We start from the raw sequence: 27,334 nt of genomic DNA, 5'->3' as shown, positions 1-27,334 counted from the left end.
TGACTTTGGCAGGGAGGAATGCTGCCTGCAGCTGCTTTCTGCTCAGTTTGTTCCATGCTCGGTATGTCTGGACTTTAAGTCACAGGGAGAAAACATCAGGTTCAGCTGACACAGACCCCAGTAATTCTGAAAAATAAGGTTATTTTCCCTGGGGAGTAATTGGAAATGGGGAATCAAACCATCTTTGGTGCGTTCTTCTCTAGAATTTAACTTCTTTGGTAACTGGCAGCTATTAAGTAAGCCAGGTCCTCCTGGTCTGGTGTCATCTCATCCTGTCGTACCACCAGGTTGAGCCCATTGCTTCCGGTGAATTAACACCAATATATACCTTAATGTCTAGTGTAATTCTTAGTGTGGCAGCTCTAAGCTGGAAGACCTAGTGGGAATGCTGCATTTGGTGTTTTGTTTGTGCCTCTGGGCAGACTCATGCAATACTATGTTATTTTGGAGACTCGCTTACCTAGGCATGTACATGCATATGTGCCTGTGGGAACCAGGAGCTGGGTAGTTCTGGGTGAGGATTTATCTTGTTCGGCGTTGACAAGTGAAATACTTGCAGGTAGCTGGTTTAATCCTGACATATCATTGTTAACTGGATTCGAATGCGACCGTGCAATGCTGACAGTGATTTTGCTGGTCTCCATCCCTTGTAAATGGCACTGTGGAGCACAGTGCGCGGGGACATAAGGGAAATTATTCCTGTGAGCCTATGGAAGAAAAATCTTTCACCTTCCCTGGGGCTTTCCCACACTGCGGTTATGTTTGTGTCATAACCCGAAGAAGAGGCTTTTCAGGTTGGAGAGAAATAAACTCTGTTCTGTCCATGTTTAAGATCTCATGTGTTGCTGGGCCCCTCACTACAAGAAAGACGTTGCGTTGCTGGAACACGTCCAGAGGAGAGCATCAAAGCTGGTGAGGGGTCTGGAGCACAAGGCTTACGAGAAGCAGCTGGGGGAGCTGGGGGTGTTCAACCTGGAGAAGAGGAGGCTGAGGGGAGCCCTCATCGCTCCCTACAACTGCCTGAGAGGAGGCTGTAATGAGGTGGGGATTGGCCTCTTCTCCCTGGTAATGGGCGATGGGACGAGGGAAACTGCCAGGGCAGGTTTAGGTTGGACATTAGGAAAAATTTCTTCCCCAAAAGGGTTGTCGAGCACTGCGAGGTGCTTAGGGCCAGGGTTTAGTGGTGGGATGGCAGGGTTAGGGGAATGGTTGGGCTTGATGATCTTAAAGGTCTTTCCCAACCTAAATGATTCTATGATTCTTACGGCAGCCATGAACAGACAGAGGGGCCGGTCCGAGCGTCCTGCAGAGCAACTGAACTAGTCCAAGCATCCTCCAGTGCAACTGGGCTGGTCCGAGCATCCTCCTGCGCGACTCAGATGCAAATCTTTTGCTGCCAAATGCTTCAGCAGCTATAGCAGGATTAGGAGCACCAAGTCTGAGAGAGGTCGTGAGTCTTATTTGAAGGCTGCTTTGGAAATTTGGGTTCCTGTGATGGTAAAGTGTGATGGACATAGGACATCAATCTAGAACTAATTTCCAGTATACGTCCAGGTCTGTATGTGTGTCTCTACAGAGAGACACAGTGACCCCCCTTGTGGGTTAAGTAGAATATTCTAGATATCTGGACATTAATATATATACATGAGTTTTGCTGCTGGAACCTATCAGCGGTATTTTAACAAATTATTGCAAGGTAAGCCTGTGACTATTTGGCAATTAAAAGGTGAAAAAATAAACAAAAAACCAAAATAGCCTCCTCCAGAACCCCTCTTTCTTCACAGCTGTCTGAGGGAAAAATGCGTGTCTCCAGCCTTTTGTTTTGAAATTGGAGAATGCGTGCATCCGCTCCTTGGAGATGCTCTCGGCCAGCTCCGTGGCACGGCGTGCTCTGCCATCTCGTGGACACGCACAGGCAGGCGAATCTGGCTCCGCTTCAGCGCTGGACGCAATTCCTTCATGACAGCATTGACAACTGGTATTTTGAAGCTTCCTCTTGCCCCATCTTTTCAAGGCTCATCTGGGGTGCTTGTTTTTACTGGTAAATAGGCTTTGTTTTGAAAGCTTCATGGCTAGGAGTGCATGAGGTCATTGCTTTGGCTCAGCTCGTGAGCCGTAACCTCTTTATCTCTCCTTACTCACAGGAGGCTGTAGCTGAATTTGGGCACTGATTCACCTAAGTGCTGCCAAAAAGTAACTTGGGAAGAAAATAATCTTTTGGAGATAAGTATTCCCCATTCATAAGGTCTGCTTTTTATTGCACGCTGGGGAGGATTGGTCGTCTGCTGCATTAGAAAGGCGCAGCTCAGATGCAGAGCCAGTCTTCATCACCCTCTCCGTTTTCACCTCAGCTGGTTTGTTGGAGGAGACCATGTAACCATCTTGGCGTCACGAAGACGTCACGGGGAGGGCTGAGTCAGTGCATTTTGCTTTTGTTCCCTTTGGCAAGTGCTTGGAAAGGTTTTCAGGCTTGGACATGTCACAGCCAAATGCCCCAGTCCTAGATACAGTCTTCAGACTGCGAGCCCTTGGCAAACTTTACACTGACCAGAGAAAACAACCCAAGGGGTCATGTCCTACAAGATACCCTCCAGTCTCCCTTTGAAGCTCACGAAGGATGCCATGGGGACATGCTATGAATGCTGACAGACATGAGCAGAGAGTTTTGGGACACGTCCCGAGTGGTTTCTGGACTGGCATCTTGCAGTTGTTGGCTTTCAGTTTGCTGGACTTGTGCCTCCAGGCTGGGCCTGCCCTCCTCCAAACAGTGTGTTTTAGGAGGTAGAAATTATGTGACACTTTTGAAAGGGGTACTGGGCTTTACTGGTACTATGGGATAAACTTGGAAGACAGCATTGATGTCATTTGGTTTGACATCTTAATTGACTTGCAGCTCACCTCCTTCCATTTCCTTACTGATTTTTGACCCTTTTTGTCACGTGCTTGGAGTTACAATAAACTGCTTGTTTCTCTTCTGGCTACGGTTGTCGTCCAGCTTCCTTGTTGGATCAGAAACAAAGGAGCAGCTCCTGAGGAGAAAGGCAGACTCTGTAAGTTGGTCATGTTCCTTTTAGCACCACTGTATTCCTGACTTCGCCCAAACAGACTTAGAAGCGATGGGATTCCTGACCACGCTGGGATCCGACCTCAATTTAGGCATCTAACAGGCATCTCTGCACACTTTCCTTGGGACCCCTCCTCATTGACAAGTATTTTCAAGTCAGACCTTACAATTCAGTGCAGAGATTGTGTGAGTAAAGGTGGGACCAGTGTGTGGGCTGGTCACTTGGGGTTGCTGCCGTAGGAGAGGCGTGGACACGTTGGGGTATGGTTCGTTGCATCTCAACATAGAGTTCTAGAGAAGGTCAGATGATTCCCATCTGAGCATACCCATGTCCTTTCTCTGTCGGCTCTGCAAGGAGCCCAGAGGGACCAGCTCACACGTGACTTGTTCAGACATGGTAGGTGCCTTTAGAGAGATGAAGCCAACCCAGGTGTTCAGAGGGAGGAGGGTGGATTGTGGGCGAGTATCCCCTCTGCTGTCTCTCTCCATGCAAGGTGAGAAGGTCAGTGTTCAGCACTGGTGTGAGTGCTTGCTCCTGGACCCTACAGATTGCTGACCCTTCCAGGGTGGTGGTGGCAGGGGGACAGGTTTCTTTGGAGCTCAGGGACAGCTCTTTGATGGGGTTATTTACTATCACCATGAAGAAGCATCATCCTCTCCACTTCCCCTCTTGCCTGCTCTTTTTGCACTACAAGGTTGGGCAGTTCTTGTTTTAACCAGCTCGTTAGCCAGCCCAGATCCTTCCTCTTTAAGAGCTTTGGCCACAATAACATGGCCCTCTCAGCAGACTGTTCTGCACCTATGGAGCTGGGGTGGTCTGATCCCTCTGCCTGGCATTCCCTCCCACTGGGAGTGACCTGGTCCATCTGGTGTGCCCCATGTGCTGTATGTTCCTCCTGCCACTTGCCAGGTGTAACCCTGACATCCTTTATGTGTCCACCAAATGCTTATGAACAAGTTGTAGTGGCCCTCTAGGAGCCCCAAACTGGGGGAATTTCTTCTCCCCGCCCCCAGATCCTGCTGGACTCCATCCAGAGTGTTGAGGCATGGCATTGCTTTCAGAGAAGGTTTCTAGTCTAACAAGCCAGCTTCCCATATCCCAAGGGTCTTTCCAATACTGTAACTGCTAAAACCACTGTGGAAAGTCCCTGTCAAAGAGCCAAGGTTTACTTGAGTGTAGATCACAACGTATTGGGAGTCAGATCTCCACTTCTGAGTAAAAAGCTTTTGTTTTGCCGTGACTTCCAGTAAGATATGATCTTTCTGTGGCCTGGATTTTGTTGCACTTCACCCAACTGACAACAACCATCTCCTTGGGCTGAGAGGGCAAACTGCCGTGGTCACTTGTAACCCCTTCAGCATCACTCCCATGTTAGAGTTAAGGCCACCATTGACCAAGGAAGGCAGATGAGACTGTTGCCATCTCCAAAGCACTGGAGACCAGAGGCTGGACCAAGGCTGGCTGATCTTCCACACAGGTCACCAGCTCACAGGTTCTTGCAAGGTCCAAGCCTGGGCTCTGGCAGTAGAGCACAGTTGCTGTGAGCCCTGAAGCAGGTTATAAAACTCGTGTTTTTTATCAGACATGCAGGGGAGATCTTCCAGTGGGATTTTCAGATTGTGATGGTTTTCCATATCATGTGATAGACTTATTCACTGCACAAAGGAAACACCATGGAAGTGGCCAAGAGCTTTGACATTTCCATTGTGGTGGTTGTTATTATTTTTATGGTTCAGAGCTGGTTTCTGATGGTAACAAATGAGATGGACTCTCCCTTCTCAGGGCTGTTTTTACTTTTCTGGCTGTCACCCAGTTCAAGCAGACTTAGCGATGTTGGCTCGTAATTCGTGGGGGTGTCTTCCCAACTTGGTGGGCACAGGGATGTCTTTTTATTGTGGTTCCTGGAGCTGGTACTGGTCAGCTGGGCAGGGTTGGGGCCAGGCTGCCCTGTTACTTGCCCTGTAATGAGCTCCTGCCAGGATGGGAGGCACTGGGGTGCTCTTGCACCCCAGTTGGGTCAGCTCAGTTTGGAGACACAGGATTGAGATGTGCAAGGAGGGTCGGTGGAAAGGGCAAGGGTGGCTTACGTTGGAGCTCTGAAGGTTGCCTTGGGTGTTTGGTGGCCGAGGGGACGGGGCTGGTGGCAGAGGGGAGCCCTGCAGCACTAGAGGGCACTGCGGCTTCACTGCACGGCCCAAAACACGGCTCTGAGCAGAGGAAACAAGAAGCTTTTTCCATAGGTTTTTCCTAGCAGAAACTACTCTGCGGTGGCTGCATCTCGCACCCTCCTGCGCCGGATCATGCTGCTCTCCATCCTCCTGTGCCCGCCTCAGGCTTGGGGTGCGTGTCCAGCATGGGGGACCTTGGGGCTTACGGAGGTGTTTCTCTGCACCCGGGACTGAATCTGGTTGGCGCTGTGCATCATCATGGGCCTCAAAGCAGATGGAGGCCCTGAGCAGAGCAGGATTAAAACTGAAGGTGTCTGTGAACTGCCCCCCATCATGCCTTCTCCAAGCACCACAGCGCTGAGGGGAGTTGGTGCCTAGGGGTTAGACATGCCCCATGGCCCAGGTCTCCATCGCTTGCATTGTAACACCTCCCCGACTCCTCTTGGAAATCCCACTTTTGCAAATGTAATCCTCAACCCTGCAAATTTCCTATGGGATGCTCCAGCAAGGCTCAGTCCGAAGCGATGCTCCTGACACCAAGGAGCGGTGCCAGATGTGTTGAGGGGTCCTCCCTTTCTCCAGAAGATGCTGCTGCCCCATCAAACATAGGATGTTCCTCTGAACACCGATGTTTCCATTTGTCCATCTGTCCTTGTTCCCGAAGACCATGGTGGTGTCCACTGCTGGACTATATCTGTTCCTTAGACCCCAGTTTGCCAGGCACTGATTTGTGCTATAAAAAAAGGAAAAAAAAAAGTCAAATTACGGGATTTTGGCTGCTTCGCAGCTTTTTCTTGGGCCAGGCTGATGGAGGGGTAGACACAAAGAGGCTGAGTGGCAGGACTAGGCTGGGCTTACCAAGGTGGTGGGTCTGGGGTTCACAGTCAGGGACCACAAGGAGATGAGAGAAGAGGATTAGGGCCAGGGTTTAGTGGTGGGATGGCAGGGTTAGGGGAGCGGTTGGGCTTGATGATCTGAAAGGGCTTTCCCAACCTAAACGATTCTGTGATTCTATTCTAGGATGGGAGAGCTGGATGGGTAGGTCTGTTCCTGGGAGAATGATGAAGAAAGATCCTCTATTTTGCTTATAAGGAGTTCACAAGTATTTTTCAACCCGAGAACTGGAGTTTTCCAGGGAATTAACTGCTTTGGGTATGGGGACTTGTACTGGGGTTTAAATAACAACTCAACAGGCATTTGAGGCTCAAAAATGTCACCACATTGAGCTCTGGCTTAAACATACCAGAGGACAACTCAGGCTTTTCTCAGCCTTATAGTTGACTTCCCTTTCAAAAAGCTTTGCTTTTGTGCAGCTATATAATATCCAAAGCAAGCCTGAAAGGCTTTGTTTTGGTTTTTCCCAGCCCTTTCTATAGACTGTAACACACACACACACACACACCCCAAATCCTGCCTGAATTTTAACTTCTGAATAGTGTTACATCTTTTTCTCCCTTGTTTTCCCAGGGGATTTGTTAGAAATCTGAGAGGGCTTTTGTTGCACTCCCTTGAACTTGCCGAGTATTTTCCTGAAGCTGGTTTTGGAGTAATGATTAAGTTCAAAAAAAAAAGTTAGTAAAAGTAGCAGAGAAAAAAAAAAAATCCAGATTTCTAAAGATCCCAAATAAAAACTCAATGTCTCCTTGGTCAAGCAGCTATTTCTGCTGGCTTGGCTATTTCCACATCCTAATCCCCTTCCCCGCTCTCTGTGAAAGACCTGAATTTTTAATAAAATACAGGGAAGGAAGGAATTTTCTCTCTAAAAAAGTAGACATACCGCAGGACCAGAGAACGAGAGACGTGCATATGTCCCCGTTGACGGAGGGACCTACGGAGCCTAGAAACGCATTGTGCTCTAAAAATCCTGCTAATAGGGGATGTCCTCGTCCCTTCTCTGACAAAATATGAAGTTAATGTTTCCTGTTGAGTTAAAAAATTTCTTCTCAACCAGAAGATGCTCCCCCCTCTTCTTTCTGCTGCCTTTCCTCTGATGTTATGGAAATAGCAACCGATACAATAAATGAGGCCAGAAGTTCTTAAAATGAGAATTTCCTGCCCAGAGGCAGCAGGTAAGTGAATCCCGTCCAGCTTGGGGAGATGTATATATAGCTATGGATGTAAATATAGGTATTTAGTGGCGGGCTAAGTGTTTATTGCAATCCAAGGTGGTTTGGTCAAAGATTGTCCCTTAAGTGGGAAATTTATTGCTACACACGACGCCTGGATGTCTCTTCCGTGGGGAAAATAGAGACTGTTTATGAAGGGAACTAAATGATGTCCTCGCCTGGGGTAGCTGTGTAGCCCAGAGGTCCTTCCTAGTCCCACATTCGTATTGTCCCTCATTTCATGATTTTAAAAATACTTTGGGGGTTTGTTTGGGTTTTTGGAAGATCTGCCGTGAACTCCTCTGCTGGCTCTAAAAATGGCAAGCACTCGGCTGTACACGTGCTGGCATGGGCAGTGAAAGCAAACTCTGTGCCATCCCCAAAACGCTTTTGCTGGATGGGGGGGATTGAAGGATTTCATCAAGGCTAATAGAAATAGCGAGAGGAACACGGTCTCCACACCTTCGGCCACACAATGCTACCCTGGTGTCCATGTCTCCCAGGGTTTTTCTGCTCTGCCCTTCACCTGCTGGCACCGCTGTGGAGAAACTCCTCATTGTTGGCTTGCTTTCTTTTTAATTCTTTTTTTTTTTTTTAAATTCCTGTAACGTATGAGCAGAGAAACCACTGGAGAATGATAAAGCTTCATTTCTTCCTGCTTTTGTGACCCACTTGATTATTTCGTTTCTCATTGTATATTCTTCTGAGGCGCCTTCTCCGAGCGGAAAAAAAATATGTATGCTTATAGGAGCCATTTGTTTCCCCTTGGCTGGGCAAAATGAGACCCCCTTGGCTGGGCAAAATAAGCAGCTATCACATGAGATACGGATTGCTTCTGCTCACTGGTCCTGGGGAGGGAGCTGCTGACATTCACTCCATCATGCGCCTTTATTCGATAAAGCTGGTGGGCTGTGTATGCCCTCGTTTGGCCAGCCTTCGCCTTGGGGTGATGAATAAATACAGTATAAAAATAATGTGTTCCTCAAGTTTGGGTTGCTGCATGTTTACTAGATAAGAATGCAAAGGTTTGGGGGTCAGTAGTTGCATGGCTGCGGTTTGAAGCAACGGTGGGAGAAATGAGATGCCCCGTCCTGTTGTTTGATGGTCACTCTGCAATGATAATCCGGACCACAGCCAGTTTTTAAGAGCCAAATACGAAGAAAAAATTTGTGTTTGTTGGAATTTAAAAGAAATCATGAGTCCAGGACAATCTCCAGGTTTCCAGCCTGATGGTACCAGCAGGTCCTGCAGCTACAGCTGGACCTTCTGGGCATGCAGTGGCCAGTTAGCTCTGGATGTTGTGTCCATGGTCAATGAAAGCTTGGTTTTCCAAAAGCAGAGGGCTAGAGTGGGCTTTTTTGAACCTTTCTTCTCATTTGGGTTGTTCCCATCCACACCGCAGGGTCCATGGAGCTTGTTCAGCCCCGCAGCCCAGCTCCATGGGACCTCTGGTGAGGACAGCACTGGAACACGTTGAGGATGGAGGAGCTTCAGGGTTGCCCGTGGTTGTACAACCAGCTCAACCTAAAGGCTATGGAGAACCAGAGAGGACCTGGGGGCTAGGCAGGTGACCGTGGATTACGGTTGGGCTTGTGGATGCAACCAGCATGCTAAAAAGTCATCTCCTTGCATGCAGATTTTGATCTGGCAACCCAGCGATGGGTTTCGGTGCCTGGATTGCCGGAACAAAGTTTCTACTAATATAGACTTGTGCTTTATTTTGCTTTCGGTGCAGATCAGCCCCGCATGCCTTAAGGAGCCGGCGCGGTCCCTGCACTCGCCGTGGCATTGCTGCTCAGCGGCGGCAGGATCCCAGCTAAACTGGTCACCGCTCCAATGGGCAGAAAGGCGAGGAGTCAAACTCATACTAAAATGGTGTTTCAGCCAGAAAGAGCAAAAGGAGGGGGAGGGATAAAAAAACGTACCCCGGCCATTAGTGTGTGAGCAGCCACCTTGTCGTACAATCGCAATATCGGGGGGGTTATTTTATTTTATTTTATTTATGGTTGGCTTAACAATTAAAAGGCTACGCTGCGCTTTGGTTTTTCCAGTCTGCTGCATCGTGTGACCCCGGTGACTCCGAGTTAAGCCTCATTATATAATGGCGGGGTGTTTTTTTGGAAAACCTCCATTTAATCCTTTCGGAGCAGAATTTGCTGTTTTTGTTTTCTTTCATATCGTCGTCTTGCTTCCCCCCCTGCCGCCTACCCCTTCCCTGGCGGGCGCACGCTGGAGGCGTCAGTCTGGGGGCAGGGGCCTTTCTTCCTTTCTTTTTTTTTAAAAAATGGAAAAAAAAAAAAAAAAAAAAAAAAGGTTTATTTTCGTTTGCTTGGGTTACAGCGCCTTTCCCCGCCGTCGGGGGGAAGGACTACGTGATGTGCAGCAGGTATTTTGTGAATGGAGCACAACCCTGTGACTCCCCGTCGCTTGACCGAAGGGGGAGGCAGGGGAAGGAGAGAGACAAAAAAAAAAAAAAGCAACACCACCCAGTGACTCCATCTGACTTGATTTGGCTGGAAAACTTTTTCAGCGCCGTGGTTCTTAAGCCAGGAGGAAGCTTTCTTCTGGCCCAAGAACAATAAAGGGGTCAGCAGCCTGATCCTCCCTCCTACACCCTCTTCCTTCCATTGTGAGGGGTCTGTGCAAATATCCCAGGCTGCTTCTGCTGGGGCCTGAGGGACCTGAGCCGTGCCTGTGACATTAAAGAGAGACTCTGCAAACTCAGTAATCCTGAGCTGCAAAAAGGAAAAAAAAAAGAAAAAACAAATTGGAGTCTCCGAGTTGCTCTGTTTCTGGTGTAGCGTTGTGTTTGGAGAAGGTACCGATGGGTGTTTCTCATGGTGAGGGGACATCTATCCCCTTACCATGCGTAGGTGCTCCTCCACGATGCCATGGCAGCATCTTCCCTGGCGTCTGCTCAACAAGTGGCCAAATCCCCGCAGAGGGTAGGTGAACCCTTGTGTCTCGCCAGCCCTTGACCTCTTCCATTTCTCTCGTTCTCCAGGATGGGGTGTTTATGCTTCTCTCAAAGTGCACACGCAAAGCCTGTGTGCTGGTGGTGGATGGTCTCCAGCAAGAATCATAGAATCATCTAGGTTGGAAAAGACCTTTCAGATCATCAAATCCAACCGTTCCCCTAACCCTGCCATCCCACCACTAAACCCTGGCCCTAAGCACCTCGGCTGCCCGGCTTTTAAATCCCTCCAGGGATGGGACTCATCCCTTCCCTGGGCAGCTTTCCAGCCCCTCTTCCCCATGCCTGTAGCATTGCCTGGGGTTGTTGTGACCCCAGGGCAGGACCCGGCCCTTGGCCTTGTTGACCCTCACCCAATTGGGCTGGGCCCATGGATCCAGCCTAGCCAGGTCCCTCTGCAGAGCCCTCCTCCCCTCCAGCAGATCCACACTCCCACCCAATTTGGTGTCATCTGCAGACTTGCTGAGGGTATACTTGATACCCTCATCCAGATCATTGACAAAGATGTTAAACAGAACTGGGCCCAAAGTTGAGCCCTGAGGAACACCGCTTGTGACTGGCCACCAACTGGATTTAACTCTGTTGACCACAACTCTCTCGGCTTGACCAGCCAGCTGGTTTTTTACCCAGCATAGGATGGGGTTGAAGGAGGCGTGGCTGCTTGCCATGTTGTGCTTCCTCCAAGGATTGATCGCCATCTGACAGCACCCAGGTTTTCAACCCAGCACCTTTAATAACGTGCCTGCTACTCCTCAGATGTGTATCACAGACCATGAAGGTCTGAGCCAGCAATCCCTGGAGTAGAACTCCTTTGGGGAAGTGCTATGGGGCCTGACCCACAGCAGCATGCCCACCAGTCCTGTCCGTCATTAAGGCAGCCTGCGTCTCTCTGTTGGTGGGGGTTGTACGCGGATCAGAGGGCTGCTGTGGTTTCTGTGCTCTTTCTTGTGAATCCAGAGCAGTCACAAAACTTGTGGACCACGCTAAGTTCTGCCACCGTGAACGGTGATACTTTTTCCAGGTGGCATTTGGTATCTGTCGGGCTCGATACCACCTACCTTCCCAAAGGAGAAGGTGGGACCTGTGGCCTGCTACGAGAAGGCAAGTTCAATGCAGTAAGCCGTATCGTGCGCTGAAGACCTGATTCATTTGCCAGAGGGAGAGTGTGGTGAGGCTCTCAAAATGTTGGGACCCCCCTTTTTTTTTTTTTTTTTTTCACACAATAACCAGCTAATAACATGTCTGACCGCCTCTCGCTGTGTTCCAGCTTCTTGGACCTTGGCACCAAGCAGTCGCATGAATCATGATGGTGATTTTGCCGTAAGGCGGTTCCTGTCGTTATTATCTCCTTGCTGTGTCGATAACGCTTTGGTGGCGATGGTCAGGATTTCCTCACACTACAGAGCTTTCCTGAAGATCGGTTCTGCAAGCGGTGGAGGAAGTAGCCGTTCCAGGATTGCTCCTGGCTGCTGAGAACCGGGTGGCCAACTTCAAACGTACGTGCGACCTGACATGATCCGAAGAGCACGGCGGCGGATCCTCTTTCCCCTTGTTCGCTTTATCAAGTGCAGGCGGGTGGAAACTCCTCTTCTTCTGCAAATGCTCTGGAAAACTGTCGAAGACCAGGACCCTGGCAAGAGAGTTGGGGAGTAATGGTCCCGTTTCTTGCTTGAAATCCCAAGGGCATGGTGGGAACACTCATGACCAGGGAGAAATTCAGGGTCTCACCCCAGCAGTGCCACAGTGTGGGATCTACACACACTGCGAGGGTCCTTTAGATGATAGGAAAACTATTTTTAGTTCAATTTATAAATGCTTAGGCAAACAGATTTGTTATCGAAATTCCTTTTTTTTTTTTTTGCAAATGCCTGTCTTTGAAGGTGAAAGCAAGGAAGCTGCGAGTTCTTCTTTCAGCCTTGGTATTATGCTGCTTTTCTCCTCGTTCTGGAGGAGCTTTCTGCTCTTTGCATACATCATCTAGCTCCAAGATTTCAGCGGTGTTTCCAAGCAGCACAGCTACACAGGTAATAAATGATAATTACATGGGCTACGTTGACCTTGGTGGAGGGCAGGTGAAGTGTGACAGACTTCCAAGATACAGCTCCTCTGCTGCTCTTCCTCATCTAGGAGAAGAAATAGTGCCTAGCTGCCCACGGCCGGCGAGGCCACAAAAATACATCGCAAGTAGCTCCAGAGGTTGCAAGTGTACATGAGGCTGGGAACCTGCTGCATTAAGAGGTGGAGCTCCTTGACTACTTGACCATCCTGCCATTCCTGTCTGAAGTGGAAGCAGATCGCCTCGTTTGGCTTCGTACTTGCCACGTCTTTTCATAGTGTGATTTGCATACAAGACAGGACTTGAATTTATTATGCCAGTCCTCAACTTCTGAGAGTTGCTGGTTCAGGAAGGACAAGGCTACAGTACAGCAGCTGATGGTCCTGCCCTTTTTCTGGGAGGTCTAAGGTAGCTTTCCTGACATGAGGTTGGATCAAAAGAGAAGGTGTTTTGGCAGCACAGAAGTCTTTCTGTATGTGCTGAGGTGAAAATTGATGATCTGGTCTTCACCTAGAGCGGTTTGCCGTTTGGATGGGGTAATCCAGACATCTTTCACAGGTGCTTTTCCAAAGGTACTTGATTATTTAGTGCCCTTGCTATGTGTAGCACAGGCAAGTCAGATGTTTATGCCCTGGTGGGAAGGACTGACTGTTCAGGAGCAGATGATAATGCAGCAGAGGGTGCTTAGAAGCGAGTTGGATGGGGACAGATAAGGGATGGGAGCGGGACTCAGTGGCATTCTGTAAGTCCACTGTCAAGTCTGGGCAAGTTGCTGCTCCTCAATGAGAGCAATCCTGTTTCTGGAGGAACCAAGAGCAAATGTTCATCTCCTGTGTCCAGGTTTCCAATCTTCTACTCATCCGTTTTGTCCCTATCTTCTGAGTCTTGCCTATTCTGCCTGGTTGGAGTGGTTGCCTGTCTGAGCAGGAGGGCTTTTACTCTGCCAGACCTGCACACGTACCCACAGCCACCAAGATCCTCGCATGAGTGAATACAGTTGAAATAAAGTAAAACAGCTTGTATGAAAGGCCATGGAAGGAACAAAAAAAGTCATGCAGGTGTTTGGGGGAGACCTTTGGCCCTTCAGAAGCTGTGTGGCCTCTTGGAAGATTCCCCATTGGATGCTGCACTTCCCTATGGGGAAAAGCAGGGTGGTTTCGTGGATTTTGTGTTGCCGCGTGTCTCTTCTTACACTGGGTGTCCACCAATAGGCTTTTCAGCTCTTGAACATGTGCGGAGAGCCACATCCAGGGGCTAGGTTCAAGGTGGCTCCTGCCCTGGGAGATGAGGACTGTGGTAGCTGGGGGTTTCTGCTGGAGCTTTAAGGAGTGTCTCTGGGTTGGGAGCCGTGTACAGTAGGAACAGTCATCAGCCTCATCTTACGTGCGCCTCGTCTCACTGGTTAGGATCGTTTCCCCCATGGAAACCATCAAGAATTTCCGTTATTTCCTTTCCTGAGGCTTTGTTTGGGTGGGGATTTCTGGAAGGTATTTCACAGGCAGGTATAATTAAAGAAAGACATGCTTTGCCTGGAGGCTAGACAAGGTTTCTTTAAAGCTAAGCCTTTAGCGTGGTGGCAAAACAGAAACCGTTTGTTGCCTGGTCCGATGGAGGGGAAGTTGGGGAAAGAGGGGAGCTAATCAGCTGGGAATCATCCCAGTTAAATGCTGCACACCAGGGTTTAAGGCCCTTATCCAACAAATCCTTGAAATATGTGCTTAATTTTAAGTCCCCCTGACTTCAATCTGTTTACTCTTGTGCTTAACTTTAAGCATGTGCCTAAGTGCTTGGCTGGCTGAGGGCCAAGGCACATAGCAGACTTAGGAGCAGATTTGCATAAAGTAAAGGCTTTACTGGACCGAAGCCCCATAGGACAGCGGATGCTATAGCAGGTCTGGGATGATGGAAGGGGACTGTGCTGCATATCCCAGCTCCGTCAGGTTATTCAGCGTCGGGTACCATGGACCTGTGACCTCGGGTACCACGGACTTCGCCTTGCAGGGAGCATCCTAACAGCGTAGTCTCTAAATGGGTACCTTAATTTCAGTGTCTGTATTTTGCTGTTCCCAAGGCATCGGCCTCACCTGTAGCTTTGTGTAGACCGCAAACACAGTCTTGGAAAAAAAGAAATCATTTTTTTCCTTTTAATTGAGAGACAGGAAGGTTTTAGTGGAGGAAAATACCCTTGATTTTATCATCAGAAGAGCAGATTACATGACCTGACTAATAAATCTTCATAGGAATTTGTGTTGCTGCACTAACACTTAAAACAAAAAGGACTTCTGTATTGGTACAAGCTTTTATAACAGCTTTATCTTCTTCTTCCCTGTTCCAAGCTAATTCCTGAAAGCCTTCCTTTAATCCCCCTTTTGCTCATCCAGCCTGGACTTCTTAGAACGGCAAAGGTGGGGTTTTTTTCTTTATTTTTAATCTATGAATGACAGCGCTTAAAGCTCGAAACTGTAGCCGTGGCACGCACGAAAATGAAATGCTACCATCAGAAAACAAGACCTGTGTTTTTTTGAAAACACCACTACCAGGGGTTAAAGGGAAATCTGCAGCTGGAACAAATACAGCGCTCATCTAACTTCCTCAATAACTCTGCTGGGGGAGCGGGCAGTTGCCAGACGAAGGAAGCGTGGTTAGCCATCGAGTCTTTGAATGCAGCTCCGTTTCCCCCTCAAACCCATGGAATTTATATTAACCTCCAGCTTTTCTTAGCTGGTGGGAATTCTTTTTTTTTTTTTTTTTCTTTTTTCCATGAGGAAGAGCCTTGCTTTGTTGCTTTGGTTTGGCGGAGGAGCCGAGGAGATGGTTCTGCTCCTCACACATCGTTTTTGCTGGCAAAAGGCCATGGATGTTAAATGAATAATTTTTGGCATTGATAAGGAGAGAAAGGCTGAGGCTGCCAAGCATAGAGACTCAGGCCTCTGATTACTTGGGTTTGGGAAGGGCAGGCTTGAGCCATCCTGGCTTGCTGGGTTGTCCCTGATCCCAGCAGAGATGCAGGCAGGAGGAAGGACCCCATGTGCCTTTAGCATCTTGTACAGGGGTGTAACTGTATATGGTGGGCAAAGAGCAACATGCCAGTGAGGATGTCTAAAACCACTTTCGGTGAAGTGCTTGGCTACCTAATTCAAGGCTGTAGGTAGACCCACAGGAGCGCTATCCAGGTGAGCGTGGAGTGTAGCGTGGGAGACCTCGTTTTGCATCCTGGGACTGCCATAGGGTCCCTGTGTGACTTCAGAGCCACCGTGAAGGCATAGCATCTGTAGGATGCTTACGGCTGCAGTGCTGATGGTGGTGGGCAGAGGTCCTGGACGGAGGAGGTAACTGGCTGAACAGGCATGGGGGTGAGCTGGTTTCCAGAATTCTCATCTCTCTTCGGTAGCAAGCGGTTTGACAGCCGCTTCCGAGTTGCTCGTAACACAGTGCATCTGCGGGTTTCCCATCATGCCCCTTTCTGCTCGTTGGTCATACTGCTCTCCTTGACTACTATCTCAGACCCTTCCCAGCTTCTGGAGCTGAGCCCATCACATGGGCACTATCCTAACAGCAAGAAGGGCACCAAGGAAGGGAGAAGGGAGCTAAAAAAAAGCCCTAGCGAGGAGGGGAAACGTGACCCAAGACATCCCAGTGAGCAAGGTCTTTGGTGCTGGTCACTTGGCACATGAAAATGTCCAGGAGGTGGGTTGGTTTGTTGAGTTTTGTTGCTGGTTCTTCTTTGGCCCTGCTTGGTTCTGATGAAAAACGTGCGTCCTCTTGGCCAATGTGAAATGAACTGAAGGGGCTTCACCCAGCTCCTGGCAGCCGTCACGAAAGCAGCCATAATGCATGCGTTCACTGGCAGGAAAGCTGGTGTTTGAACGATGCCTGTGTCTCTGGAGTTGTTGTGGTTGAGGTTCAGCCTTTGCAAGACACGGGAGAGTGGATACGGCTGTCTTGCTGCCTGTTCTGTAGCAACTTGGGGATAAAAAGCAATTTTCAGGATTTTTTTTTTTTTTTTGGTGGAAATGCCAGATCTGTTTCCAAATGTCACATTTGGAGAATGCTGTAAAGCAGCTACAAACTTGCTTTTCTTACTCATCCTCATTTTATTGTTCAAACTAGTCCATGGCTCCCAGAGGTCTGCAAAGCACCAGTGAAAAACCACCGGCGTAATTAATATATGATGTGATACCGTTGATACTCTGTGGCAAGCGCATAATGTTTTCTGTGCTCATCCCTGCATTAAAACCCATTACAGCAGGAGGAATCTTAGTGCTCGATGCATAAAAGGAAAATCCTGGGAGGGAGCAGACACTCCAGAAACAGTTTCTTCCACCCAGGTACCAACTGCCAGTAACCTGGCAAGGAGAAAGTCAAGCCCTTGTGCTGCACAGCCCACACTCCTGAAAAGGAATGGGACTTTTCAAAGGGAAGAATGAGGCTTTTATAGGATTAAATTGGCATTTGCACATTGGGGTATTTTCCGAGCTGGGGTGGCTGCGACATGGGATCCTCACTTGCTCTCTCTGGGCTGAGCTAGACTAAGCAGAGACTTCAGAAAGGAGAAAAACTGTTTCTTTGTGGTATAGTCTCGGGGAAAATGTGTCGGCTGTGTCTCCAGCCAACTGCAAAAAGGAATATCTGGTGTGTGAAAATGTTTCCAGCACAATATGAGGGGCTTGGAGAAGGAAAGGACCGGTGATATTCTGCACCACTTGTCTCAGTCATGAAGGACTACAAGAAAGGTCCACTGGTGGACCAAGAGGGGCTGCCATCACCATGATCTCATTTAAGTTGATGGCAAAATTCCCTTTGACTATGGTGGCGCAACGTATGGATCGCAGCGATATGGATCATGGCAAAAATTGCTCGTTGACTTATTAACTATTGCCTGCGATCTGAGGGTGTTGTGAAACTTCATGCACTTGGAAGGCCTCCAACGGGAAGTGCCAAAGGCTGAGCGGTGAGAAAGTTCTCCTAGTGCCTCTGGATTTACTCATGTTGAAAGAAAAGAGAAGCCACCTCTTGTTTGTAAGGTTATGAAGTTATCAATCTGTAAATAAGGGGTTTCATCGCTGTGGGACTGTACCAACTCCAGCGTGCAGGAGCTGGAGCTCCTGTGGGCTGAAACCCCAGTCCACCAAAGAGAAGGAGATTTGTAGGGGCTTGGCTCAGGGGGATTGCGCAAATGCACATGAAAAACATTCAATCTTTTATTAATAATAAAAGTGAAATGAAAAGATACTTGGATACAACCTTTACCTCATGCTGAGAGCGATGCTGAGGTTCGAGGTGAGCACACTGGGCCAGAGGAGGCCTGTACTGGTGCTGGGGATTGCATAGAGGTGCAACAGACCCATCCTTAGAAGGTGACCTGGGCTCTGGTCCCAAACTCCCTGATGTCCTATGGGGTCTGTTTATAGGTCACCTTAAAGATTCAGCGGGGAGGTCCCTATTCTGCCTGCAGGTCGCTTCCTTGTGACACCATCCGCCATGATGATGCCACAATGGGGAGGCGTTGAGGGTGGACGGTGAACGAAGGGTCCTCCTGCCGTCTCGCCTGCCCGCTTCGTCTCGGCTGGAGAGAGACATGGTCAGATGGCACGTCAAGGTTCACAACTGGGGGGTGGTAGGCTTTGAAGGGGACAAGAGATGGGAAAAACAGACTGAGGAGTGTGAAAAATATAGAGGAAAAGTATACTTTAAAGAAATGCAAGGTCCCAGAGGGACTGAAATAACTCGAATTACAAATATTCCCATAGCAACCTCATAACACTGTAAGTCCCAGCTAAAGCAATTCCTCCCTCACCCCCAAACTGGCACAAGCCAAGCAAAATGTAGGAAAAGCTTTGCCGAGCAGCGAGCGCAGCCCTTTTGCAGGATGAGCTTGGGCTACCTGGATAGACCACAAACCGAATACCCGCTGTGGTGCCTCCTGCTTGCAAGTGATGTGGGCAGTATTTATTCCCAATATTAGCTGAAAAAAGCTCCCTTTTCCAGGGGAAAGCAAACCCAGGTCACCAGCGCTATTTATTTTAATGATTCTTTAAATGTTCGGCATTTAAGGACTCCAAGCAATGGTGTGGTTATATCTGTATTTACTGGATAAATGTATTTATTTATGGATGGGACGCTTTACTGCTGACAGTAAGGTTTGTTTTTAAGCCTGGCTGGGGTAGAGGAAATACATACAAATAAACAATAAACCTAAACAACACTAAAATAACATCAGTTAAAACAATTAGAGTTACTTCCACTCGCGAAGTATTGTTCCCATTTTGCTATAACATGGGAAAAAAACCTCCGTTTCCTAAGGCAGCTCGTAACTGATTTTGGATTTGCGGATTCTTGTAACAAAAGGGGATTTCTTTTGTCTGTTATTTATACTCTTCCTATGGCACCGCGCGTCCGTGTGTCTGGAGCACCCTGTTTCAATGCGTTTCCAGCCTGTCCCCACCTTGGTGGCTTAGCCAGGGCTTGGTGGCACTTGGTTGGGTTTTTCTTCCTGCCCGGCGTAGTCGTACTGATGTGCACGTGTGCGTTTGCAGAGGCAGTTCTTCCTAGGAGACTTTGTCCTGGATTTTAAAGTTTTATTATCTTTGACTTATCTATTATTCAGGAGCTTAGGGGCCGAGAGTTAAAAATAGACCCCGGAAAATTCGCTGTCAGTAATCAGCAGAAGGCATTGAGGAAGGTTCAGGGTACGTTGCACTTGGGATGCTTTGCCTAATTATTCTAATGCTTTAATTGCATTTGCATCCTTCACCCCACACAGGGAGTTTCATGCCGAGTCGTTCTGCCATTCTCTGTGTCTTTTGTTTCATCCCCGAGCTGGCTGCAGAGGGATGAGGTGGGACAGCTTAGCTGCCACCAACTATTTAATGCCACCAACTATTTAATGCCACCAAGTATTTAATGCCATTTCAAATGCTATCTTCCCTCTAGTTGGGTGTCCGCTCTCTGCCAGGAGCTGGTGTCAAATGCCAAGGAAAGGCGATGGGAAGATAAGGATCTACACGATACTTCTTTGGGTCTGCGACTGCATGCGTAGAGTAACGGGCGATAGGACGAGGGGAAACGGCCTCAAGTTGCGCCAAGGCAGGTTTAGGTTGGACATTAGGAAAAACGCTTTCAATTAAAGGGCTGTAAAGCACTGGAAGGGGCTGCCCAGGGAAGGGGTCGAGTCCCTATCCCTGGAGGTATTTAAAAGCCAGGCAGATGAGGTGCTTAGGGCCAGGGTTTGGTGGTGGGATGGCAGGGTTAGGGGAACGGTGATACTTGATGATACTTTTAAAGGTCTTTTCCAACGAAATGATTCTATGATTCTATGATTCTCTGAGTCTGTGATTCATGAAAATGCCCACAATTTCGTGAGAGGGTATGTATAGGTCAGCATTAACATAGGAAGGCAGAGCCCTGTAGGGAATAGTGCCGGTGTTTTTAACGGTAACTAAGGAGTGATGTTTAGCTGTGACAGTCCTGATCACTGTCGTAGCCATCGCTCCTCTGTGCCCCTGCCCTTTTTTTTGGGAAAAGAATCTCCTCCAAAGTGCTCATCACTGAGGCACATGTGCTGCTGCTTCGTGTCCAGCCTTTGCTGGCGATGTACAATTTATGGTGTGCTCCCCAAAGATGCAGTTAATCAGGAAATCCTCTAAACTGGGACGTCTCCCAAAAACCAACTTCCTATGCTTTCCGTTTGAGGCATGTTGCGCCATGCCATGATTCATCGGGCAAGCACGTCCTACTGTCAAGGTCCCACGGAGCATCCCTCCTCCGCCGTGGGGCTTGTCAGATGGGCAGTGGCAAAGCTGGAGTTTTGCTCCTTTTCCAGCTCCTGGGTGGCCAGAAACTAAATCCTCTTTGCCAGCCCTATAGTTTAATTTAGCTCTGGCTCCAATGATGGAGGTTGAAGAAAGCGTCCTTGGAGGTGGTCAGGACCTATGTGTGCGGTGTTGTGGGTGAGGAGTGATGGTAGCGCCGCAACCGTGAAGTGCTGTAAGGATTTACCTGCCTTTTATCTTGGGTGAGAGGAGTACGTTGTAAAACTGTTGCGCTTTTATTCCATTGATGTCGAGCACCGACTGATTCCTTATACAGAAGCAACTATTATTATAAGCACCTTCCAGGAAAAATGAATAGCTTGCAATTTGAAGGAACAGATTTATCACTTACATTTTAACAGAGAGGAAATCATTTCCAGGCAGCTTCCTGACATTGTTTGGTATTCTTCCATGGCTTCCAAAGCAGGTCAAGGCTTTGATTTGTGCCCCAGCCCTCTCCTTTCAAGAGGTAAAAAATTCCCCTCATGTAAGAGAGGAGAGCGGGTGGCCCGCCAGCGTGGTGGGAGTTCCTGGAAGGGGAAGAGGCAATGACAAGTAGCCTCCGAGGAGGTGGCTCTGCTGGAAGTGCCCACGGGACTTACATACGTTGATAAATGCTGGCCTTGGGTTGGTAGAGGTGATGGGGATGATGCCGGGGGGGAGGTAGTGGTGCCTTTGCCATATTTTTCACATGCGATTGGATGGCTGGGATGGTTGTACAGAGCGTTGGTACATTCAACCCCAGAGGCACCACGAGTGTGGGACCGGCACCATAAAAGTTAAATACAGCAGCTCTGCTGAGAGGCACCTGGGAGTCCTGGTGGTTGACAAGCTCACCATGAGCCAGCAGGTTGCCCTTGTTGCCAAGAAGGCCAATGGTATCCTGGGGTGCATTAAGAGGAGCGTGGCCAGCAGGGCGAGAGAGGTTCTCCTCCCCCTCTGCTCTGCCCTGGTGAGACCCCACCTGGAGCACTGTGTCCAGTTCTGGGCTCCCCAGTTCAAGAAAGATGAGAAACTCCTAGAGAGAGTCCAGAGGAGAGCAACAAGGATGATGAGGGGACTAGAGCATCTCCCCTACAAGGAAAGGCTGAGGGAGCTGGGCTTGTTCAGCCTGAAGAAGAGAAGACTGAGAGGGGACCTCATCAACACGTACAAATATCTTAGGGTTGGATGTCACGAGGACGGAGCCAGACTCTTCTCAGTGGTGCCCAGCGACAGGACAAGGGGCAATGGGTACAAACTGAAGCACAAGAGCTTCCAGTTGAACGGGAGGAAGAACTTGTTGACTTTGAGGGTGCCCGAGCCCTGGCCCAGGCCACCCAGGGGGGCTCTCTTCTTTGGAGATATTCAACCCCCGTCTGGACAAATTCCTGTGTAACATGCTCTAGGAGAACGTGCTTGATCAGGGGGGTTGGACTGGGTGATCTCCCGAGGTCCCTTCCAACCCTTGCCATTCTGTGATTCTGTGATCTGCAGATCTGTGCTGTCCCGGACTTCCCTGCCACAGATAATCCATCCTATAGGTAGATGAAAGCCTTATCGCAGGGTGTTGCACATCACGGGGTTCACTTCTGCAGATCATTTCTGGAACCACAGTATATTTTTTTACGCTCCCTCCAGCCTCGGTATTTCTGTTGTCACCTTTGCGCAGGCAGATGGGGCGTCTTTGGGGCTGCCGTGAACCCAGCCCCACCTCTCCCTTCCCACCGCCCCAGAAGATAAATCCCACCCTGAACTTTGCGTGCAATAAAACTGAGCGAAACTCCCAGCGCCTACCACCGGCCTAATAACCTGTTTGTTCAGTTCAGGCCTTCTGCAACCATTTGTTTAAGATAAGCAAGGGCGGAGATGTTTCTTGAGGGCATAAAAGGCTCTTGAGATAAAGCTCATGCAGACTGATCCTGCGATACGGCGGGATCATTTCTTTTCCTTCTCTCATCACCCCAGTGTTGGGTTTTTCCATCAGTCCAGTTGCTTTTCTCAACCTTTCGTTTGCTCTTGGGGTTTCAGTGTTTGGTGTTCAGGCATCCCTCACCTGCTTGATCACAGGCTGGGAGAGTTTTTGCTGCATGGGGAACCATCTATGGAAGAGGCTGAATGAGTGGGTATGAGTGAAGGCAGTCACTTTGTGGGGTGAGGTTTCACACCCAAAAGTCAAGCTGCATTAGACATGAAGACCACGGGGATAAAGCAATGAACCCCAACCTCTCATAGCCCCTAGAGTCTTTGTGAAACACCCATGAATTTGGTCAGCCCAGGCAACAGTTGCACTTGAGAAGTGCAGAAGTGGAGGAGAAGGAGGGAGGGTGCAGGTTAGTCCCAAATAGGACCATCCCTTTTGTAAGGCAGTTGTTGGATGCCAAAGGAGTCCCTGGGATTTGCTGCCTAAGGGTGGTCACAGAAGGACCAGCAGCAGCACAAAACCCTGCCTCCTTTCTGCTTATCTCCTTGTGATTTGCCGTGTGATTTACCATCACCAGTAATGGAGGCAAAGCTGGTGCCTCCGTCCAACATCTTCAGCTGATGCTGCTGCAGAGGAGGCGTGAGAAAAACGATAGCAAAGCTCCTGCTCGTAGCAGGGTAGTTCTAAACCCAACCATTTCCCTCCTCCGATCCTCCCCATCTTCCTCGTGTCCCTCCCAGACCAGTACCCTGCAGGTTAGTGGGCTGAGATGTGGGGTGGGATGGCTCAGGAGAGGGATGTTGCTGCGGAGTGGCAGGTATCGGTGCGGGGAGAGGCTCTTGGGTTGCTGCAGATTGCCAACAAGATGTTGAAAGCTTTTTATCTGTTCTTTCATTAAACTTTGATGTAAATGGGTCTGGGGCAGTGGAGAGGCAGCTGCTGGCTTTCTGGATTCCCACAGGCACGTGGACGGGGTTGAGGGTTGGGCAGACACCTTCACTGGGAAGGTAAAGCACAAAAAGAGTGCACGTGGTCGTCAAACCTGCTCCCATCTGCTGTCTGTTTGGAGCAATTTTGGTAGATGACAGATTTCCCTTGGGCTACGCTAGCTGTGCATATGACAGTCGCCTAAGCTTGCCAGACATCACCTTCCCTTCTCCAAGAGCTGCTTTCCCCGAAACATTTAAAAATGAATATGCACATCACAACGTAACTGATCTCCAGGGGACTGGCCCAGAGAGCAGACTGGTCCTGAATGCCCCTTCTCTTCCAGAGCTGTTGGCCTTTCTTGTTACAGCATGCATGTTTATAATTTAAACTTGACATACGTGTACATGCATTAAAAGTCCCATGGGCTTCTCAGGTTCTGCTCTAAGCTTCCCACCATGTAAACCGCGGAGTGTTTTGCTCCAAAATTGAAAATGACCCCTATTAATGGTCCTTCCTAAGACCATGAGCTCCTTGTTCTTTGCTTTTCCTACACCCCTCACTTCCCAAACCAGCAGCACTGAAATGTTGGTTTGTTACGTCCTCCTTGAGCCACCTGCAAGTAAATGTCAAAATAAAACCGATGTGGGAGAGAGACCAAATGTGATTTTGCTGCCCACTGAGAAGTTGCAAACCTGCCTATGAAAACCATGAGCACCTGGGCTTGATGGTGTCTTCTGGCCCAAGCAGGAGCAAAACCCATCTGTTTTGTGTAGGTCTTCTTGTAGACCCATTGCGGAGTGGAGGGTGGTCTTCTGCCTTGCAAGACATTTCCCTTTGGCTCTCTTCAGGGATTTCAGCTTCATAAAGCGTGTGTCCACTGAAAAAATGGAAGAGCTGCATTTCAGATCCACATTGTCCTCAGCAAGCCAGCTCTATTGAAGGCACTTCCGTTGCTGTCCTGCATGACCCGTGGCAAGGAACAGTCTCCAGACAAACCCAAGAGCCATGTCATCAAGGCATTCATCATGCCCTTGGGACTCTGGCCTGTCCCCACCCACTCAGCACCCTTGGTCTTCTCCAGCCACTCCACCCTTCTTGCAAGTTGCTGATATTTCCTTTTACATCAGCTCACTGCACAAAAAGGTCGACTTCTCTCCCTTCCAAATTTAGCTTTCTTTAGACACCAAAATAGACAGGAGTAGGGACCAGTGACTGTTTTTTTCCAAAACATTGTCTCATGACTAGGACTAAGGAAGGGAACTGCTCAGCTGGAGAAGGGAGATCCTTGATTTTCCTAATGGGAACATGAAGTTCTCCTCTATTCAGGCACAGGCATGTTCCTTGGATTAGGAGCCTTATTCCCATGTAATTAATCCACCTCTCACCCCAGTGTTGTCTGCTGCTGGTGGGGAGATGTCTGAGGAAGCACAGGGATGCCCTGCAAGGAGGACATGCAGCAATGTGCCACCATACATATGGTCTGTAGTTGGAAAGAGCAGAAAGGCAGCTCCTGAGACTTAATGAAGGCTTCCCGTTGAGGAAATTGGGGCATTAGGTCCTTAACGTTCTGCAGAGGTGGTTTCATTTTTCAGGGTAATTGTATTTGCACATGTGTCTGCAATGCAGCTTAAATTCTTAAAAATACCCCAAGCTTTAGCTTGCTGTGGTAGTACAACGTTGGAAACGGTCTCACTGAGTATTGTACTAATTTTAGCCTGATTTCCTAAACTAGCACGGCTGATGTGATTGGATTGTGTGTCTGCTGCCCCCCTTCCTTTTCTCATTCATTTTGGTGCCCATTGGCCAATTTCAAGCAAATTTTCAGAGGAACAGAGATCTCGGGGATATTAAGCTCGTCCCAGACATTCAGTGAAAATATGTGATTGGGAAAATAAATGATGAAGAAGACTCAAACCACAGCCCTTAGTAATGAAGAAAGTTCAGTACGATTCTAAGCTATTAGACATCAAAGATGCCACACAGAATTAACCATGAGGTGTTTGGCTGCAGGAGAAGCCCAAGTCAAGCCTGGTTAACTAGGTGATAACCCAACCACAGCCTCAGGAGAGCAGGTTGCCAGCTCCAAACTACCTCCTCTTAGTCAAGGATGGGCTATGTTTGAGCAGTGAGATGACATCTAGGGAGCATGAGGAGAGCTCTTCCTGATGCTGGGTGCAGGGACCTGAGCAGAGGACCACAGAACAACATGTGTTGCTGAGCAGATCCTTGCTGGATGAGAAGATTGGCAAGAAAACTAAGGCACTTCATCTAATGATGGCCTCTGTACCATTGCTGTGAGGGATCGTATAGGATGCTGTGGCAGGTGTGGCACCTCTGGGTGTTGAGGGTGTCTTAGTGGGAGGGGAGAATAATTTAGAATCATGGAATCATAGAATGTTTTGGGTTGGAAGGGACCTCCAGAGGTCACCCAGCCCAATCCCCCTGCAGGGAGCAGGGACACCTTTAACCAGATCAGGTTGCTCACAGCCCCATCCAACCTGGCCTTGAATGTTTCCAGGGATGGGGCCTCCACTACTTCTCTGGGTCCTCTGGGCCCCCTTGAAGCCCTGACCGGCCGCACTCAGCTCTGCCCGCAGCCTTCTCTTCTCCAGGCTGAACACCCCCAACTCTCCCAGCCTGGCCCCAGAGCAGAGGGGCTCCAGCCCTCGGATCATTTTAGTAGCCCTCCTCTGGCCCCGCTCCAACAGGTCCATGTCCTCCTTGTGCTGAGGGCTCCCGAGCTGGACGCAGGGCTCCAGGGGAGGTCTCCCCAGAGCAGAGCAGAGGGGCAGAATCCCCTCCCTCGCCCTGCTGGCCATGCTTCTCCTGATGCAGCTCAGGGTACGGTTGGCCTTCTGGGCTGCCAGTGCACAATTTGGTCACTGAGAGTGGGTACCACCCCTGAAAATGCTTTCTAATGCCTGTGCTAAACCATAAGATCACGGCACATCCAATTTTCTATGGAAGAGTTAATCGTGAAGAAGAAAGTTAAAAGGGAAACTACCTTCTCGGGAAACACACTTGAAGACTGCAGCCAAAGCAAGGTTCAAGTGAGGGCATGCTAGCCAGCAGCAGGACTTACCCGGGGGCTGGGTGAATTCTTCACTGCTTGGAGTCTCAAAGAATGAAGGTCTCCAAAGTGGAAGGCTCCAGCTTGCCATGGGAGCTGTAGGGTTGCTGCAGTAGCAGTTTCTCCAGGCTGTTTGCAGATGGCTAGGGTTGGTGGTCTTGGAACTTGGGGATGCCTTCTCTGGTCTGCAAGCCTAAATTCATCACCATCCCCAGCAACCTTTCTCCTCCGTTACATCTTCTGCCAGAGGAACTCAGAATATTCTTATCCCAGTAACGGCTACAAAGATTGTCATTTTAAAGGCTCTTCTCACAGAGAGACTTTTTTTTGACGTCGGTGTGTTATGTTGTCATGCCAATATGACAAAGCTGCTGCTGGATGAGATGCGTTCCCACCCAGCCCTTGCCCTGGCCCAGGCTGCTCCCTCATGGCCCCTCGTGCATGGTGATTCACCAACAGCGGCTGGAGCCGAGAGGCTAAGATAGATTGCGATGGAAATAAAAGGAGTGACTTTTACAGGGCTTTTATTGCCAGCCTGGGAAGTACAATACGGCATAAATAAAAATCTTTATGGTTATGACAGCTCTGTAGTCCCTGGAAAATAAATAATACTTTGCACTTCCATAGTGCCTTTCATCCAGAAACCTCGGAGCTCTTTGCTCACATTAATGAAGCCTCACAATGCCCATAGTAGGATGGTAAATACAGCATCCCCCTTATCTGATGAACGTAACCAAGTCCAGAGAGTCGGCACCTTCAGTGGGGAGAGGACAAGGCAGTAGCTTGAGTTACACACAGCTCTTCCACCAACGTGACCAGGGCAAATCATTAAACGTCCTGATCACCTTGGTTGTTTCCAGTAGGTAGATGCCACCCATCCCTAACCCAGGGGTGGCCTTGGTTGACTGGCTTGCAGTGGGGAAGCTCAGCAAGATGCTCATGATGAAATCATTGACTTTCTAGTGCATGAGGGAACAACCCCAACCGACCAGCCAGCTGCAGCTCATCTTTGCTTCCTCCAATATCCTCAAAATGCTGCTGAGCATCATCCCCGTACACACATTTTTACAGCTGAGTTTTAAAAAATCTGAGGAAATAAATCCAAAGGAAACAACCCAGTAAAAGTGGATGGTTTAGGTGCACCAGTATCTGGAACACGTCCAGAGAAGGGCAGCGGAGCTGGGGAGGGGTCTGGAGCCCCAGGCTGCTGGGGAGCGGCTGGGGGAGCTGGGGGGGTTCAGCCTGGAGCAGA

General features: G+C 49.1%; 1 protein-coding gene across 1 annotated transcript in view; it reads left to right on the top strand.

The window, feature by feature from the left end:
• The window catches only part of CTIF (cap binding complex dependent translation initiation factor), a 126,397-nt gene that overhangs the window by 27,009 nt on the left and 72,054 nt on the right, over positions 1-27,334 (top strand). The gene's annotated exons all lie outside the window — the stretch shown is intronic.

This window comes from Egretta garzetta, unplaced genomic scaffold (assembly GCF_000687185.1).
Source record: "Egretta garzetta isolate BGI_Z169 unplaced genomic scaffold, ASM68718v1 scaffold179, whole genome shotgun sequence".
Taxonomy (NCBI): domain Eukaryota; kingdom Metazoa; phylum Chordata; class Aves; order Pelecaniformes; family Ardeidae; genus Egretta; species Egretta garzetta.
This window is presented reverse-complemented; position numbering and strand designations above follow the sequence as displayed.